This window comes from Medicago sativa, chromosome 2, assembly GCF_051527215.1.
Source record: "Medicago sativa cultivar Bolivia chromosome 2, Bolivia_mono, whole genome shotgun sequence".
Taxonomy (NCBI): domain Eukaryota; kingdom Viridiplantae; phylum Streptophyta; class Magnoliopsida; order Fabales; family Fabaceae; genus Medicago; species Medicago sativa.
Genome location: NC_140750.1, coordinates 44715089 through 44730738, shown reverse-complemented (window position 1 = coordinate 44730738; position 15650 = coordinate 44715089). Strand labels below are relative to the sequence as shown.

General features: G+C 32.7%; 1 long non-coding RNA gene across 2 annotated transcripts; it reads right to left on the bottom strand.

Moving 5' to 3' along the window:
* Window positions 1–1834: 1834 nt before the first annotated feature.
* LOC146946865 (uncharacterized) lies at window positions 1835–4845 on the bottom strand. Of its 2 annotated transcripts, XR_015026827.1 has the most exons (5): window positions 4431–4845; window positions 4199–4330; window positions 3924–4093; window positions 3422–3582; window positions 1835–2071 (listed from the first exon to the last, which is right to left on the bottom strand). It is a non-coding gene; the product is annotated as an uncharacterized LOC146946865 (long non-coding RNA). The 2 variants fall into 2 exon arrangements; XR_015026828.1 differs by lacking the exon at window positions 3422–3582.
* Between the last annotated feature and the right edge of the window lie 10805 nt (window positions 4846–15650).

The window sequence follows — 15650 nt, the reverse complement described above, 5'->3', positions numbered from 1 at the left end:
ATTCGGTAAAATGAAAGTATTGGAATGGCCCTTGTCGCGAAAATTTGATTTTGGTATATATGCCTACAAGTTTGATAAATGAGAAGTTTGAACTTGACCAATGATGCGAAACATGAGGCGAAAATGAGATTTTAGCCTATATGGTTAGAAGTTTGATAAAGGTTGAACTTGTCCCTCGATGTCCCTTGATGCAAAATATGATATATGAAACTATTTGGTTTTGTATTCGGTAAAATGAAAGTGTATTGGAATGACCCTTGTCACAAAAATGAGATTTTAGCCTATATGGTTAGAAGTTTGATAAATATGAAGGTTGAATTTGTCCCTCGATGTCCTTTGATGCGTAACATAATATTGAACCTATTTGGTTTTAAATTATGTAAATAGAAAGTAATGAGATGATCCTTGCTGCGAAAACGAAATTTTAGCTAATATCGTTACAAGTTTGATAAATATGAAGGTTGAACCCTCGATGGCCCTTGATGCAAAACATGATATGTGAACCTATTTGGTTTCATATTCGGTAAAATGAAAGTATTGGAATGTTCCTTGTCGCGAAAACGAGATTTTAGCCTATATGGTTAGAAGTTCGATAAATATGAAGGTTGAACTTGTCCCTCTATATCCATTCATGCGAGACATGATATTTGAACCTATTTTGTTTTAAATTTGATAAATTGAATACATGCTTTTTCTCTCCTATCATATTGTTTCTCGATGACTCTTGTCGCAAAAATGAAGGTTTTAGCATTTATGGTTACAAATATGATAAATGAGAAGGTTGAACTTGTACCTCGATGTCCCTCGATGCGAAATATGATTTTTAAGCTGAGTTTGTTTGGATTTTGCTAAACTGGAAGTATGAAAATGTGGTTCAATGATCCTCAAACCGAAAATGATTTTAGTTTAATATAAATTTGATAAATAGGAAAGTTAATATTTTGTTTCGATGACAGTTGACGCGAAAATGTGATATTTGATTAAATGGGAAGAAATACGAAGCTTCTTGATTGATGGATCAACCGTTAAATAAGCAGTTCTCTCAAGGTTAGTCGTGTAACACTTGTAAATTTAATTTCTTTAATCACCACAACATCTCTCTTTATTCATCTTTTTACCATTTGTTTTAGTTTGTTTAGATATTGAATTTTGTCGTCAAAATATAACCTCTTTCGTATGTTTTTTTTTATTTTTTTATCGATTGTCTTTTGAGTTTATAACTTTGGAGTTTTTTCTTTTTATTTTATTGAGTTATGTCTTCTGTTTGCCTCGAAAAACAGATTTTAGCTTAAATGGTTACATGTTTGATAAATTGGAAGTTTGAACTTGTCCCTCGGTAAATATAAAGTATTGGGATGACCCTTGTCACAAAAACGAGATTTTAGCCTATATGGTTACAAAGTTTGATAAATGGGAAGTTTGAAATTGTCTCTTGATGTCGCTTGATGTGAAACATGATATGTGAACCTATTTGTTTTTGTATTCGGTAAAATGAAAGTATTGGAATGGCCCTTGTCGCGAAAATTTGATTTTGGTATATATGCCTACAAGTTTGATAAATGAGAAGTTTGAACTTGACCAATGATGCGAAACATGAGGCGAAAATGAGATTTTAGCCTATATGGTTAGAAGTTTGATAAAGGTTGAACTTGTCCCTCGATGTCCCTTGATGCAAAATATGATATATGAAACTATTTGGTTTTGTATTCGGTAAAATGAAAGTGTATTGGAATGACCCTTGTCACAAAAATGAGATTTTAGCCTATATGGTTAGAAGTTTGATAAATATGAAGGTTGAATTTGTCCCTCGATGTTGTAACACCCATACTAGACGTATCTAGAAAGCCTAGCAAGTGCGTTAATTTAGTACTGGATACATTAAAAATTTACAACAATAAAACTTCGAATGAATATAAAAGACAACAAGGGCGTTCGTACAATGATAATACAACTTAACATTTCTAAAACATCATAAAAGCATCCTTTAAAATCCACTCCATCCAGCTGCAAGTACGAACGAACACTTGTCGCATCATCCATTCGGCTACTGGCTTGCTAATCCACCTGATATCTGAAACAAAATAGGATTGGGATGAGACATAATGTCTCAGTGAGTTCCACCTAATCCTAGGCTAAAGGCAACCTCAATGGGAAACCTACGGTCACCACGTGTCTACATTACAACCTGACGGTTGATTATACGTGTGTGGGGACTTGCATACTTAGACAGTTGTGCATACTAGGGCCGTCATAATTCATCTTACTTGTTATAGGCTTACTATCACACGTGTCATGGCGGTCAAGGGATCCTAGGACCGCTAACTCAAGATACGTTAAACGCATCAAGACTTAACATAACATATTCATGACACAATCCTAAACCGGACGATTAGGGGAACCTAAGATCGTCATCGGCATAACATTCTTTACTTGATCTATTTCATATCTTATACTTGTCTAATAGCATCTCGTGCTATTGGTCATAAACATAATCTTACATAAATTCATTTCTTGCAACATAAACATAAATAAAGTCAGGGTCATACTTGGTTAGCGTTGAACAAACATTATTATCTGAGTTCATTTTACGGAGAGTCCCGGGTGGAGTAACCCCGAGAACAATCCCATACATGACCGATGTACGTACATCGGACTCCCTCGGTGTCGTGCGGGTCCCTTGCGGCTTGAACCGTTCCCCTTAGGTCGAGAACCTCTCGTATCCCCCTGGCGTGGATAACAAGAGACACGAACACCTACATCTTACTTACTCAGTGACATGCGGGTCCCTTACGGCTTATATCGTTCCCATCATGAGAACCCCTTGAATCCATACATTCATGGATTGCAAGAGACATGTCACCTACATATTCATTTTTTAATCATAAATCTTAATCTTAAATATATCATGAAAGGTTAAACATTTTCATGCTTACTTGTTGATTCTTACATATGTGAAGAGATTAATCATCAATTCACGTCTTAACATAATGCTTGATTATCTTAAACATATGCGAAGAGGTTACACTTCGCGTCTTATCATATTTAGGATTCTTGCTTAACTTTCTTTGTGAAAAGATATTCAATCTCTCACATCCTAGCATAAATAATTCATGCTAACTATCTAGTTCTCGATAACTATATCGAGGCTCTAGTTCTTTCCCCTTTCTTATTTTATGCTACCCGGACATAATGAATATTATTCTCTCGCATGTCACGCTTTACCAACATATTAAATACTTGCTTTATTCTTAAGTAAATATATAAAAACATGTAAAACATCTTTTCAGCAAGTATTCATGAGTTAGCAAGCATGGCATAATTTGGGTAACTAATCATAACATATAAAATTCCTAATATTCATATTATCCTCACAAGATAAAAACATAATCCCAAGGGTGGGAAAACTATCTATGGAACTCACCATAAAAGTTCTTGATTCTCTCAATATATTTTGCCACAACTCAAAGCTCATATCATTGCTTTCCCTTCAACCCTCTTATCTTGCTCTTAGAAGCCTTATTTTCAGACCTCTGCTTCAGTCCCTGTCCATTCAATATGACTCACTTATGCAAAACCCGTACCCTGCAATATCCAGCATCAATGCCTTGACTTTAACAATTTAATTAAAATACCAAACGATATCGGTTTTGAGCAAACGACCACTCGTTGGAAAGCTTAGGGTGTCAGGATTCCAAATATAATTTTTGTTTTGAGGATTAACCATCCAATTTGTACAGTTTAACAAAAGAGTGGACATTGGTACAGAAACGAGACTGAAACTTTCCCCAAACTTGCAGGTAACTTTTCTCCTACTATACTTAATAGAATTTAATAATTCTTGTGTCTAAACTGTAGAGAATTTCGTTATCTATCCACAGAAATAACAACCACTCAATTCAGAGTTACATGGAAAGAGTTCTTACCATTTTAATGAAGCCCTGTTCCAAAATCCGCAGTCAGAATCCAGCAGAAAATATCAAACTTTAAACATGTTTTCCGAACTCGTTTCAAATCCGAATCATACAAAATTTGTGTCCGAACTATAGGGAATTGAATGAGGAATCCAAAAATTCAGCAATCATTCAATTTCAAGCTACATAGAAATAGTTACGAATTAAAAACCAGAACTTGAGCTTACCACTATTTCATGAAATTCATCCATAATCAACCTCAAATTCAAAATTAATGAAACACTCACCTAGTTGATTAAGCAACAGCCCCAGCTTAAGCTCCAATTCCAACTTTTCTCTGCATCAAAAACCTAGCTTCCCTTGAACATCTCTTTATGAGCTTTAAGATGGAAAAATTGCTAACCCAAGCTTCTATATACCTCCATGATTATGTACAAACCACAACATAAGCTTGATCATTCAAGAATCCAACTTAATCAAAACCTTAACTTCATAAAGGAGAGAAGAATTGAAACTTACCTATTAATCCAAGCTTCTAGCACCATTGGAAAACTTACACAACTTGTTTCATGATTTGGAAATAGTTTGGAAAGGATTGATGGAAGAAGAAGAAAAGAAGAAGAAGAAGAAGAAGAAGAAGAAGAAGAAGAAGGAAGAGAGGCGATGGAGAGTAGAGAGAAGGAGGAGATAAACTTTTCCAACCAAGAGAGAGAAAGGTTGGGAGAAAATGAGATATTTTGGGACAAATATCAAATAAATATCCTTTTGTGTGAAATTACCAAAATACCCTTTATCTTAAGCGTGTTAAATACGACTCTGAGACTTAGCTCGTATTTGACTGTCATCACTTGATAATGTTCTCCATAAACTTACTTTCCTTTATATTAATCTTATAGCACGATTGACGGTAATATTCCGACACTGACAGGCGGGATATTACAGATGTCCTTTGATGCGTAACATAATATTGAACCTATTTGGTTTTAAATTATGTAAATAGAAAGTAATGAGATGATCCTTGCTGCGAAAACGAAATTTTAGCTAATATCGTTACAAGTTTGATAAATATGAAGGTTGAACCCTCGATGGCCCTTGATGCAAAACATGATATGTGAACCTATTTGGTTTCATATTCGGTAAAATGAAAGTATTGGAATGTTCCTTGTCGCGAAAACGAGATTTTAGCCTATATGGTTAGAAGTTTGATAAATATGAAGGTTGAACTTGTCCCTCTATATCCCTTCATGCGAGACATGATATTTGAACCTATTTTGTTTTAAATTTGGTAAATTGAATACATGCTTTTTCTCTCCTATCATATTGTTTCTCGATGACTCTTGTCGCAAAAATGAAGGTTTTAGCATTTATGGTTACAAATATGATAAATGAGAAGGTTGAACTTGTACCTCGATGTCCCTCGATGCGAAATATGATTTTTAAGCTGAGTTTGTTTGGATTTTGCTAAACTGGAAGTATGAAAATGTGGTTCAATGATCCTCAAACCGAAAATGATTTTAGTTTAATATAAATTTGATAAATAGGAAAGTTAATATTTTGTTTCGATGACAGTTGACGCGAAAATGTGATATTTGATTAAATGGGAAGAAATACGAAGCTTCTTGATTGATGGATCAACCGTTAAATAAGCAGTTCTCTCAAGGTTAGTCGTGTAACACTTGTAAATTTAATTTCTTTAATCACCACAACATCTCTCTTTATTCATCTTTTTACCATTTGTTTTAGTTTGTTTAGATATTGAATTTTGTCGTCAAAATATAACCTCTTTCGTATGTTTTTTTTTATTTTTTTATCGATTGTCTTTTGAGTTTATAACTTTGGAGTTTTTTCTTTTTATTTTATTGAGTTATGTCTTCAGTTTGCCGCGAAAAACAGATTTTAGCTTAAATGGTTACATGTTTGATAAATTGGAAGTTTGAACTTGTCCCTCGGTAAATATAAAGTATTGGGATGACCCTTGTCACAAAAACGAGATTTTAGCCTATATGGTTACAAAGTTTGATAAATGGGAAGTTTGAAATTGTCTCTTGATGTCGCTTGATGTGAAACATGATATGTGAACCTATTTGTTTTTGTATTCGGTAAAATGAAAGTATTGGAATGGCCCTTGTCGCGAAAATTTGATTTTGGTATATATGCCTACAAGTTTGATAAATGAGAAGTTTGAACTTGACCAATGATGCGAAACATGAGGCGAAAATGAGATTTTAGCCTATATGGTTAGAAGTTTGATAAAGGTTGAACTTGTCCCTCGATGTCCCTTGATGCAAAATATGATATATGAAACTATTTGGTTTTGTATTCGGTAAAATGAAAGTGTATTGGAATGACCCTTGTCACAAAAATGAGATTTTAGCCTATATGGTTAGAAGTTTGATAAATATGAAGGTTGAATTTGTCCCTCGATGTCCTTTGATGCGTAACATAATATTGAACCTATTTGGTTTTAAATTATGTAAATAGAAAGTAATGAGATGATCCTTGCTGCGAAAACGAAATTTTAGCTAATATCGTTACAAGTTTGATAAATATGAAGGTTGAACCCTCGATGGCCCTTGATGCAAAACATGATATGTGAACCTATTTGGTTTCATATTCGGTAAAATGAAAGTATTGGAATGTTCCTTGTCGCGAAAACGAGATTTTAGCCTATATGGTTAGAAGTTTGATAAATATGAAGGTTGAACTTGTCCCTCTATATCCCTTCATGCGAGACATGATATTTGAACCTATTTTGTTTTAAATTTGGTAAATTGAATACATGCTTTTTCTCTCCTATCATATTGTTTCTCGATGACTCTTGTCGCAAAAATGAAGGTTTTAGCATTTATGGTTACAAATATGATAAATGAGAAGGTTGAACTTGTACCTCGATGTCCCTCGATGCGAAATATGATTTTTAAGCTGAGTTTGTTTGGATTTTGCTAAACTGGAAGTATGAAAATGTGGTTCAATGATCCTCAAACCGAAAATGATTTTAGTTTAATATAAATTTGATAAATAGGAAAGTTAATATTTTGTTTCGATGACAGTTGACGCGAAAATGTGATATTTGATTAAATGGGAAGAAATACGAAGCTTCTTGATTGATGGATCAACCGTTAAATAAGCAGTTCTCTCAAGGTTAGTCGTGTAACACTTGTAAATTTAATTTCTTTAATCACCACAACATCTCTCTTTATTCATCTTTTTACCATTTGTTTTAGTTTGTTTAGATATTGAATTTTGTCGTCAAAATATAACCTCTTTCGTATGTTTTTTTTTATTTTTTTATCGATTGTCTTTTGAGTTTATAACTTTGGAGTTTTTTCTTTTTATTTTATTGAGTTATGTCTTCTGTTTGCCGCGAAAAACAGATTTTAGCTTAAATGGTTACATGTTTGATAAATTGGAAGTTTGAACTTGTCCCTCGGTAAATATAAAGTATTGGGATGACCCTTGTCACAAAAACGAGATTTTAGCCTATATGGTTACAAAGTTTGATAAATGGGAAGTTTGAAATTGTCTCTTCATGTCGCTTGATGTGAAACATGATATGTGAACCTATTTGTTTTTGTATTCGGTAAAATGAAAGTATTGGAATGGCCCTTGTCGCGAAAATTTGATTTTGGTATATATGCCTACAAGTTTGATAAATGAGAAGTTTGAACTTGACCAATGATGCGAAACATGAGGCGAAAATGAGATTTTAGCCTATATGGTTAGAAGTTTGATAAAGGTTGAACTTGTCCCTCGATGTCCCTTGATGCAAAATATGATATATGTAACTATTTGGTTTTGTATTCGGTAAAATGAAAGTGTATTGGAATGACCCTTGTCACAAAAATGAGATTTTTGCCTATATGGTTAGAAGTTTGATAAATATGAAGGTTGAATTTGTCCCTCGATGTCCTTTGATGCGTAACATAATATTGAACCTATTTGGTTTTAAATTATGTAAATAGAAAGTAATGAGATGATCCTTGCTGCGAAAACGAAATTTTAGCTAATATCGTTACATGTTTGATAAATATGAAGGTTGAACCCTCGATGGCCCTTGATGCAAAACATGATATGTGAACTTATTTGGTTTCATATTCGGTAAAATGAAAGTATTGGAATGTTCCTTGTCGCGAAAACGAGATTTTAGCCTATATGGTTAGAAGTTTGATAAATATGAAGGTTGAACTTGTCCCTCTATATCCCTTCATGCGAGACATGATATTTGAACCTATTTTGTTTTAAATTTGGTAAATTGAATACATGCTTTTTCTCTCCTATCATATTGTTTCTCGATGACTCTTGTCGCAAAAATGAAGGTTTTAGCATTTATGGTTACAAATATGATAAATGAGAAGGTTGAACTTGTACCTCGATGTCCCTCGATGCGAAATATGATTTTTAAGCTGAGTTTGTTTGGATTTTGCTAAACTGGAAGTATGAAAATGTGGTTCAATGATCCTCAAACCGAAAATGATTTTAGTTTAATATAAATTTGATAAATAGGAAAGTTAATATTTTGTTTCGATGACAGTTGACGCGAAAATGTGATATTTGATTAAATGGGAAGAAATACGAAGCTTCTTGATTGATGGATCAACCGTTAAATAAGCAGTTCTCTCAAGGTTAGTCGTGTAACACTTGTAAATTTAATTTCTTTAATCACCACAACATCTCTCTTTATTCATCTTTTTACCATTTGTTTTAGTTTGTTTAGATATTGAATTTTGTCGTCAAAATATAACCTCTTTCGTATGTTTTTTTTTATTTTTTTATCGATTGTCTTTTGAGTTTATAACTTTGGAGTTTTTTCTTTTTATTTTATTGAGTTATGTCTTCTGTTTGCCGCGAAAAACAGATTTTAGCTTAAATGGTTACATGTTTGATAAATTGGAAGTTTGAACTTGTCCCTCGGTAAATATAAAGTATTGGGATGACCCTTGTCACAAAAACGAGATTTTAGCCTATATGGTTACAAAGTTTGATAAATGGGAAGTTTGAAATTGTCTCTTGATGTCGCTTGATGTGAAACATGATATGTGAACCTATTTGTTTTTGTATTCGGTAAAATGAAAGTATTGGAATGGCCCTTGTCGCGAAAATTTGATTTTGGTATATATGCCTACAAGTTTGATAAATGAGAAGTTTGAACTTGACCAATGATGCGAAACATGAGGCGAAAATGAGATTTTAGCCTATATGGTTAGAAGTTTGATAAAGGTTGAACTTGTCCCTCGATGTCCCTTGATGCAAAATATGATATATGAAACTATTTGGTTTTGTATTCGGTAAAATGAAAGTGTATTGGAATGACCCTTGTCACAAAAATGAGATTTTAGCCTATATGGTTAGAAGTTTGATAAATATGAAGGTTGAATTTGTCCCTCGATGTCCTTTGATGCGTAACATAATATTGAACCTATTTGGTTTTAAATTATGTAAATAGAAAGTAATGAGATGATCCTTGCTGCGAAAACGAAATTTTAGCTAATATCGTTACAAGTTTGATAAATATGAAGGTTGAACCCTCGATGGCCCTTGATGCAAAACATGATATGTGAACCTATTTGGTTTCATATTCGGTAAAATGAAAGTATTGGAATGTTCCTTGTCGCGAAAACGAGATTTTAGCCTATATGGTTAGAAGTTTGATAAATATGAAGGTTGAACTTGTCCCTCTATATCCCTTCATGCGAGACATGATATTTGAACCTATTTTGTTTTAAATTTGGTAAATTGAATACATGCTTTTTCTCTCCTATCATATTGTTTCTCGATGACTCTTGTCGCAAAAATGAAGGTTTTAGCATTTATGGTTACAAATATGATAAATGAGAAGGTTGAACTTGTACCTCGATGTCCCTCGATGCGAAATATGATTTTTAAGCTGAGTTTGTTTGGATTTTGCTAAACTGGAAGTATGAAAATGTGGTTCAATGATCCTCAAACCGAAAATGATTTTAGTTTAATATAAATTTGATAAATAGGAAAGTTAATATTTTGTTTCGATGACAGTTGACGCGAAAATGTGATATTTGATTAAATGGGAAGAAATACGAAGCTTCTTGATTGATGGATCAACCGTTAAATAAGCAGTTCTCTCAAGGTTAGTCGTGTAACACTTGTAAATTTAATTTCTTTAATCACCACAACATCTCTCTTTATTCATCTTTTTACCATTTGTTTTAGTTTGTTTAGATATTGAATTTTGTCGTCAAAATATAACCTCTTTCGTATGTTTTTTTTTATTTTTTTATCGATTGTCTTTTGAGTTTATAACTTTGGAGTTTTTTCTTTTTATTTTATTGAGTTATGTCTTCTGTTTGCCGCGAAAAACAGATTTTAGCTTAAATGGTTACATGTTTGATAAATTGGAAGTTTGAACTTGTCCCTCGGTAAATATAAAGTATTGGGATGACCCTTGTCACAAAAACGAGATTTTAGCCTATATGGTTACAAAGTTTGATAAATGGGAAGTTTGAAATTGTCTCTTCATGTCGCTTGATGTGAAACATGATATGTGAACCTATTTGTTTTTGTATTCGGTAAAATGAAAGTATTGGAATGGCCCTTGTCGCGAAAATTTGATTTTGGTATATATGCCTACAAGTTTGATAAATGAGAAGTTTGAACTTGACCAATGATGCGAAACATGAGGCGAAAATGAGATTTTAGCCTATATGGTTAGAAGTTTGATAAAGGTTGAACTTGTCCCTCGATGTCCCTTGATGCAAAATATGATATATGTAACTATTTGGTTTTGTATTCGGTAAAATGAAAGTGTATTGGAATGACCCTTGTCACAAAAATGAGATTTTAGCCTATATGGTTAGAAGTTTGATAAATATGAAGGTTGAATTTGTCCCTCGATGTCCTTTGATGCGTAACATAATATTGAACCTATTTGGTTTTAAATTATGTAAATAGAAAGTAATGAGATGATCCTTGCTGCGAAAACGAAATTTTAGCTAATATCGTTACAAGTTTGATAAATATGAAGGTTGAACCCTCGATGGCCCTTGATGCAAAACATGATATGTGAACTTATTTGGTTTCATATTCGGTAAAATGAAAGTATTGGAATGTTCCTTGTCGCGAAAACGAGATTTTAGCCTATATGGTTAGAAGTTTGATAAATATGAAGGTTGAACTTGTCCCTCTATATCCCTTCATGCGAGACATGATATTTGAACCTATTTTGTTTTAAATTTGGTAAATTGAATACATGCTTTTTCTCTCCTATCATATTGTTTCTCGATGACTCTTGTCGCAAAAATGAAGGTTTTAGCATTTATGGTTACAAATATGATAAATGAGAAGGTTGAACTTGTACCTCGATGTCCCTCGATGCGAAATATGATTTTTAAGCTGAGTTTGTTTGGATTTTGCTAAACTGGAAGTATGAAAATGTGGTTCAATGATCCTCAAACCGAAAATGATTTTAGTTTAATATAAATTTGATAAATAGGAAAGTTAATATTTTGTTTCGATGACAGTTGACGCGAAAATGTGATATTTGATTAAATGGGAAGAAATACGAAGCTTCTTGATTGATGGATCAACCGTTAAATAAGCAGTTCTCTCAAGGTTAGTCGTGTAACACTTGTAAATTTAATTTCTTTAATCACCACAACATCTCTCTTTATTCATCTTTTTACCATTTGTTTTAGTTTGTTTAGATATTGAATTTTGTCGTCAAAATATAACCTCTTTCGTATGTTTTTTTTTATTTTTTTATCGATTGTCTTTTGAGTTTATAACTTTGGAGTTTTTTCTTTTTATTTTATTGAGTTATGTCTTCTGTTTGCCGCGAAAAACAGATTTTAGCTTAAATGGTTACATGTTTGATAAATTGGAAGTTTGAACTTGTCCCTCGGTAAATATAAAGTATTGGGATGACCCTTGTCACAAAAACGAGATTTTAGCCTATATGGTTACAAAGTTTGATAAATGGGAAGTTTGAAATTGTCTCTTGATGTCGCTTGATGTGAAACATGATATGTGAACCTATTTGTTTTTGTATTCGGTAAAATGAAAGTATTGGAATGGCCCTTGTCGCGAAAATTTGATTTTGGTATATATGCCTACAAGTTTGATAAATGAGAAGTTTGAACTTGACCAATGATGCGAAACATGAGGCGAAAATGAGATTTTAGCCTATATGGTTAGAAGTTTGATAAAGGTTGAACTTGTCCCTCGATGTCCCTTGATGCAAAATATGATATATGAAACTATTTGGTTTTGTATTCGGTAAAATGAAAGTGTATTGGAATGACCCTTGTCACAAAAATGAGATTTTAGCCTATATGGTTAGAAGTTTGATAAATATGAAGGTTGAATTTGTCCCTCGATGTCCTTTGATGCGTAACATAATATTGAACCTATTTGGTTTTAAATTATGTAAATAGAAAGTAATGAGATGATCCTTGCTGCGAAAACGAAATTTTAGCTAATATCGTTACAAGTTTGATAAATATGAAGGTTGAACCCTCGATGGCCCTTGATGCAAAACATGATATGTGAACCTATTTGGTTTCATATTCGGTAAAATGAAAGTATTGGAATGTTCCTTGTCGCGAAAACGAGATTTTAGCCTATATGGTTAGAAGTTTGATAAATATGAAGGTTGAACTTGTCCCTCTATATCCCTTCATGCGAGACATGATATTTGAACCTATTTTGTTTTAAATTTGGTAAATTGAATACATGCTTTTTCTCTCCTATCATATTGTTTCTCGATGACTCTTGTCGCAAAAATGAAGGTTTTAGCATTTATGGTTACAAATATGATAAATGAGAAGGTTGAACTTGTACCTCGATGTCCCTCGATGCGAAATATGATTTTTAAGCTGAGTTTGTTTGGATTTTGCTAAACTGGAAGTATGAAAATGTGGTTCAATGATCCTCAAACCGAAAATGATTTTAGTTTAATATAAATTTGATAAATAGGAAAGTTAATATTTTGTTTCGATGACAGTTGACGCGAAAATGTGATATTTGATTAAATGGGAAGAAATACGAAGCTTCTTGATTGATGGATCAACCGTTAAATAAGCAGTTCTCTCAAGGTTAGTCGTGTAACACTTGTAAATTTAATTTCTTTAATCACCACAACATCTCTCTTTATTCATCTTTTTACCATTTGTTTTAGTTTGTTTAGATATTGAATTTTGTCGTCAAAATATAACCTCTTTCGTATGTTTTTTTTTATTTTTTTATCGATTGTCTTTTGAGTTTATAACTTTGGAGTTTTTTCTTTTTATTTTATTGAGTTATGTCTTCTGTTTGCCGCGAAAAACAGATTTTAGCTTAAATGGTTACATGTTTGATAAATTGGAAGTTTGAACTTGTCCCTCGGTAAATATAAAGTATTGGGATGACCCTTGTCACAAAAACGAGATTTTAGCCTATATGGTTACAAAGTTTGATAAATGGGAAGTTTGAAATTGTCTCTTGATGTCGCTTGATGTGAAACATGATATGTGAACCTATTTGTTTTTGTATTCGGTAAAATGAAAGTATTGGAATGGCCCTTGTCGCGAAAATTTGATTTTGGTATATATGCCTACAAGTTTGATAAATGAGAAGTTTGAACTTGACCAATGATGCGAAACATGAGGCGAAAATGAGATTTTAGCCTATATGGTTAGAAGTTTGATAAAGGTTGAACTTGTCCCTCGATGTCCCTTGATGCAAAATATGATATATGAAACTATTTGGTTTTGTATTCGGTAAAATGAAAGTGTATTGGAATGACCCTTGTCACAAAAATGAGATTTTAGCCTATATGGTTAGAAGTTTGATAAATATGAAGGTTGAATTTGTCCCTCGATGTCCTTTGATGCGTAACATAATATTGAACCTATTTGGTTTTAAATTATGTAAATAGAAAGTAATGAGATGATCCTTGCTGCGAAAACGAAATTTTAGCTAATATCGTTACAAGTTTGATAAATATGAAGGTTGAACCCTCGATGGCCCTTGATGCAAAACATGATATGTGAACCTATTTGGTTTCATATTCGGTAAAATGAAAGTATTGGAATGTTCCTTGTCGCGAAAACGAGATTTTAGCCTATATGGTTAGAAGTTTGATAAATATGAAGGTTGAACTTGTCCCTCTATATCCCTTCATGCGAGACATGATATTTGAACCTATTTTGTTTTAAATTTGGTAAATTGAATACATGCTTTTTCTCTCCTATCATATTGTTTCTCGATGACTCTTGTCGCAAAAATGAAGGTTTTAGCATTTATGGTTACAAATATGATAAATGAGAAGGTTGAACTTGTACCTCGATGTCCCTCGATGCGAAATATGATTTTTAAGCTGAGTTTGTTTGGATTTTGCTAAACTGGAAGTATGAAAATGTGGTTCAATGATCCTCAAACCGAAAATGATTTTAGTTTAATATAAATTTGATAAATAGGAAAGTTAATATTTTGTTTCGATGACAGTTGACGCGAAAATGTGATATTTGATTAAATGGGAAGAAATACGAAGCTTCTTGATTGATGGATCAACCGTTAAATAAGCAGTTCTCTCAAGGTTAGTCGTGTAACACTTGTAAATTTAATTTCTTTAATCACCACAACATCTCTCTTTATTCATCTTTTTACCATTTGTTTTAGTTTGTTTAGATATTGAATTTTGTCGTCAAAATATAACCTCTTTCGTATGTTTTTTTTTATTTTTTTATCGATTGTCTTTTGAGTTTATAACTTTGGAGTTTTTTCTTTTTATTTTATTGAGTTATGTCTTCTGTTTGCCGCGAAAAACAGATTTTAGCTTAAATGGTTACATGTTTGATAAATTGGAAGTTTGAACTTGTCCCTCGGTAAATATAAAGTATTGGGATGACCCTTGTCACAAAAACGAGATTTTAGCCTATATGGTTACAAAGTTTGATAAATGGGAAGTTTGAAATTGTCTCTTCATGTCGCTTGATGTGAAACATGATATGTGAACCTATTTGTTTTTGTATTCGGTAAAATGAAAGTATTGGAATGGCCCTTGTCGCGAAAATTTGATTTTGGTATATATGCCTACAAGTTTGATAAATGAGAAGTTTGAACTTGACCAATGATGCGAAACATGAGGCGAAAATGAGATTTTAGCCTATATGGTTAGAAGTTTGATAAAGGTTGAACTTGTCCCTCGATGTCCCTTGATGCAAAATATGATATATGTAACTATTTGGTTTTGTATTCGGTAAAATGAAAGTGTATTGGAATGACCCTTGTCACAAAAATGAGATTTTAGCCTATATGGTTAGAAGTTTGATAAATATGAAGGTTGAATTTGTCCCTCGATGTCCTTTGATGCGTAACATAATATTGAACCTATTTGGTTTTAAATTATGTAAATAGAAAGTAATGAGATGATCCTTGCTGCGAAAACGAAATTTTAGCTAATATCGTTACAAGTTTGATAAATATGAAGGTTGAACCCTCGATGGCCCTTGATGCAAAACATGATATGTGAACTTATTTGGTTTCATATTCGGTAAAATGAAAGTATTGGAATGTTCCTTGTCGCGAAAACGAGATTTTAGCCTATATGGTTAGAAGTTTGATAAATATGAAGGTTGAACTTGTCCCTCTATATCCCTTCATGCGAGACATGATATTTGAACCTATTTTGTTTTAAATTTGGTAAATTGAATACATGCTTTTTCTCTCCTATCATATTGTTTCTCGATGACTCTTGTCGCAAAAATGAAGGTTTTAGCATTTATGGTT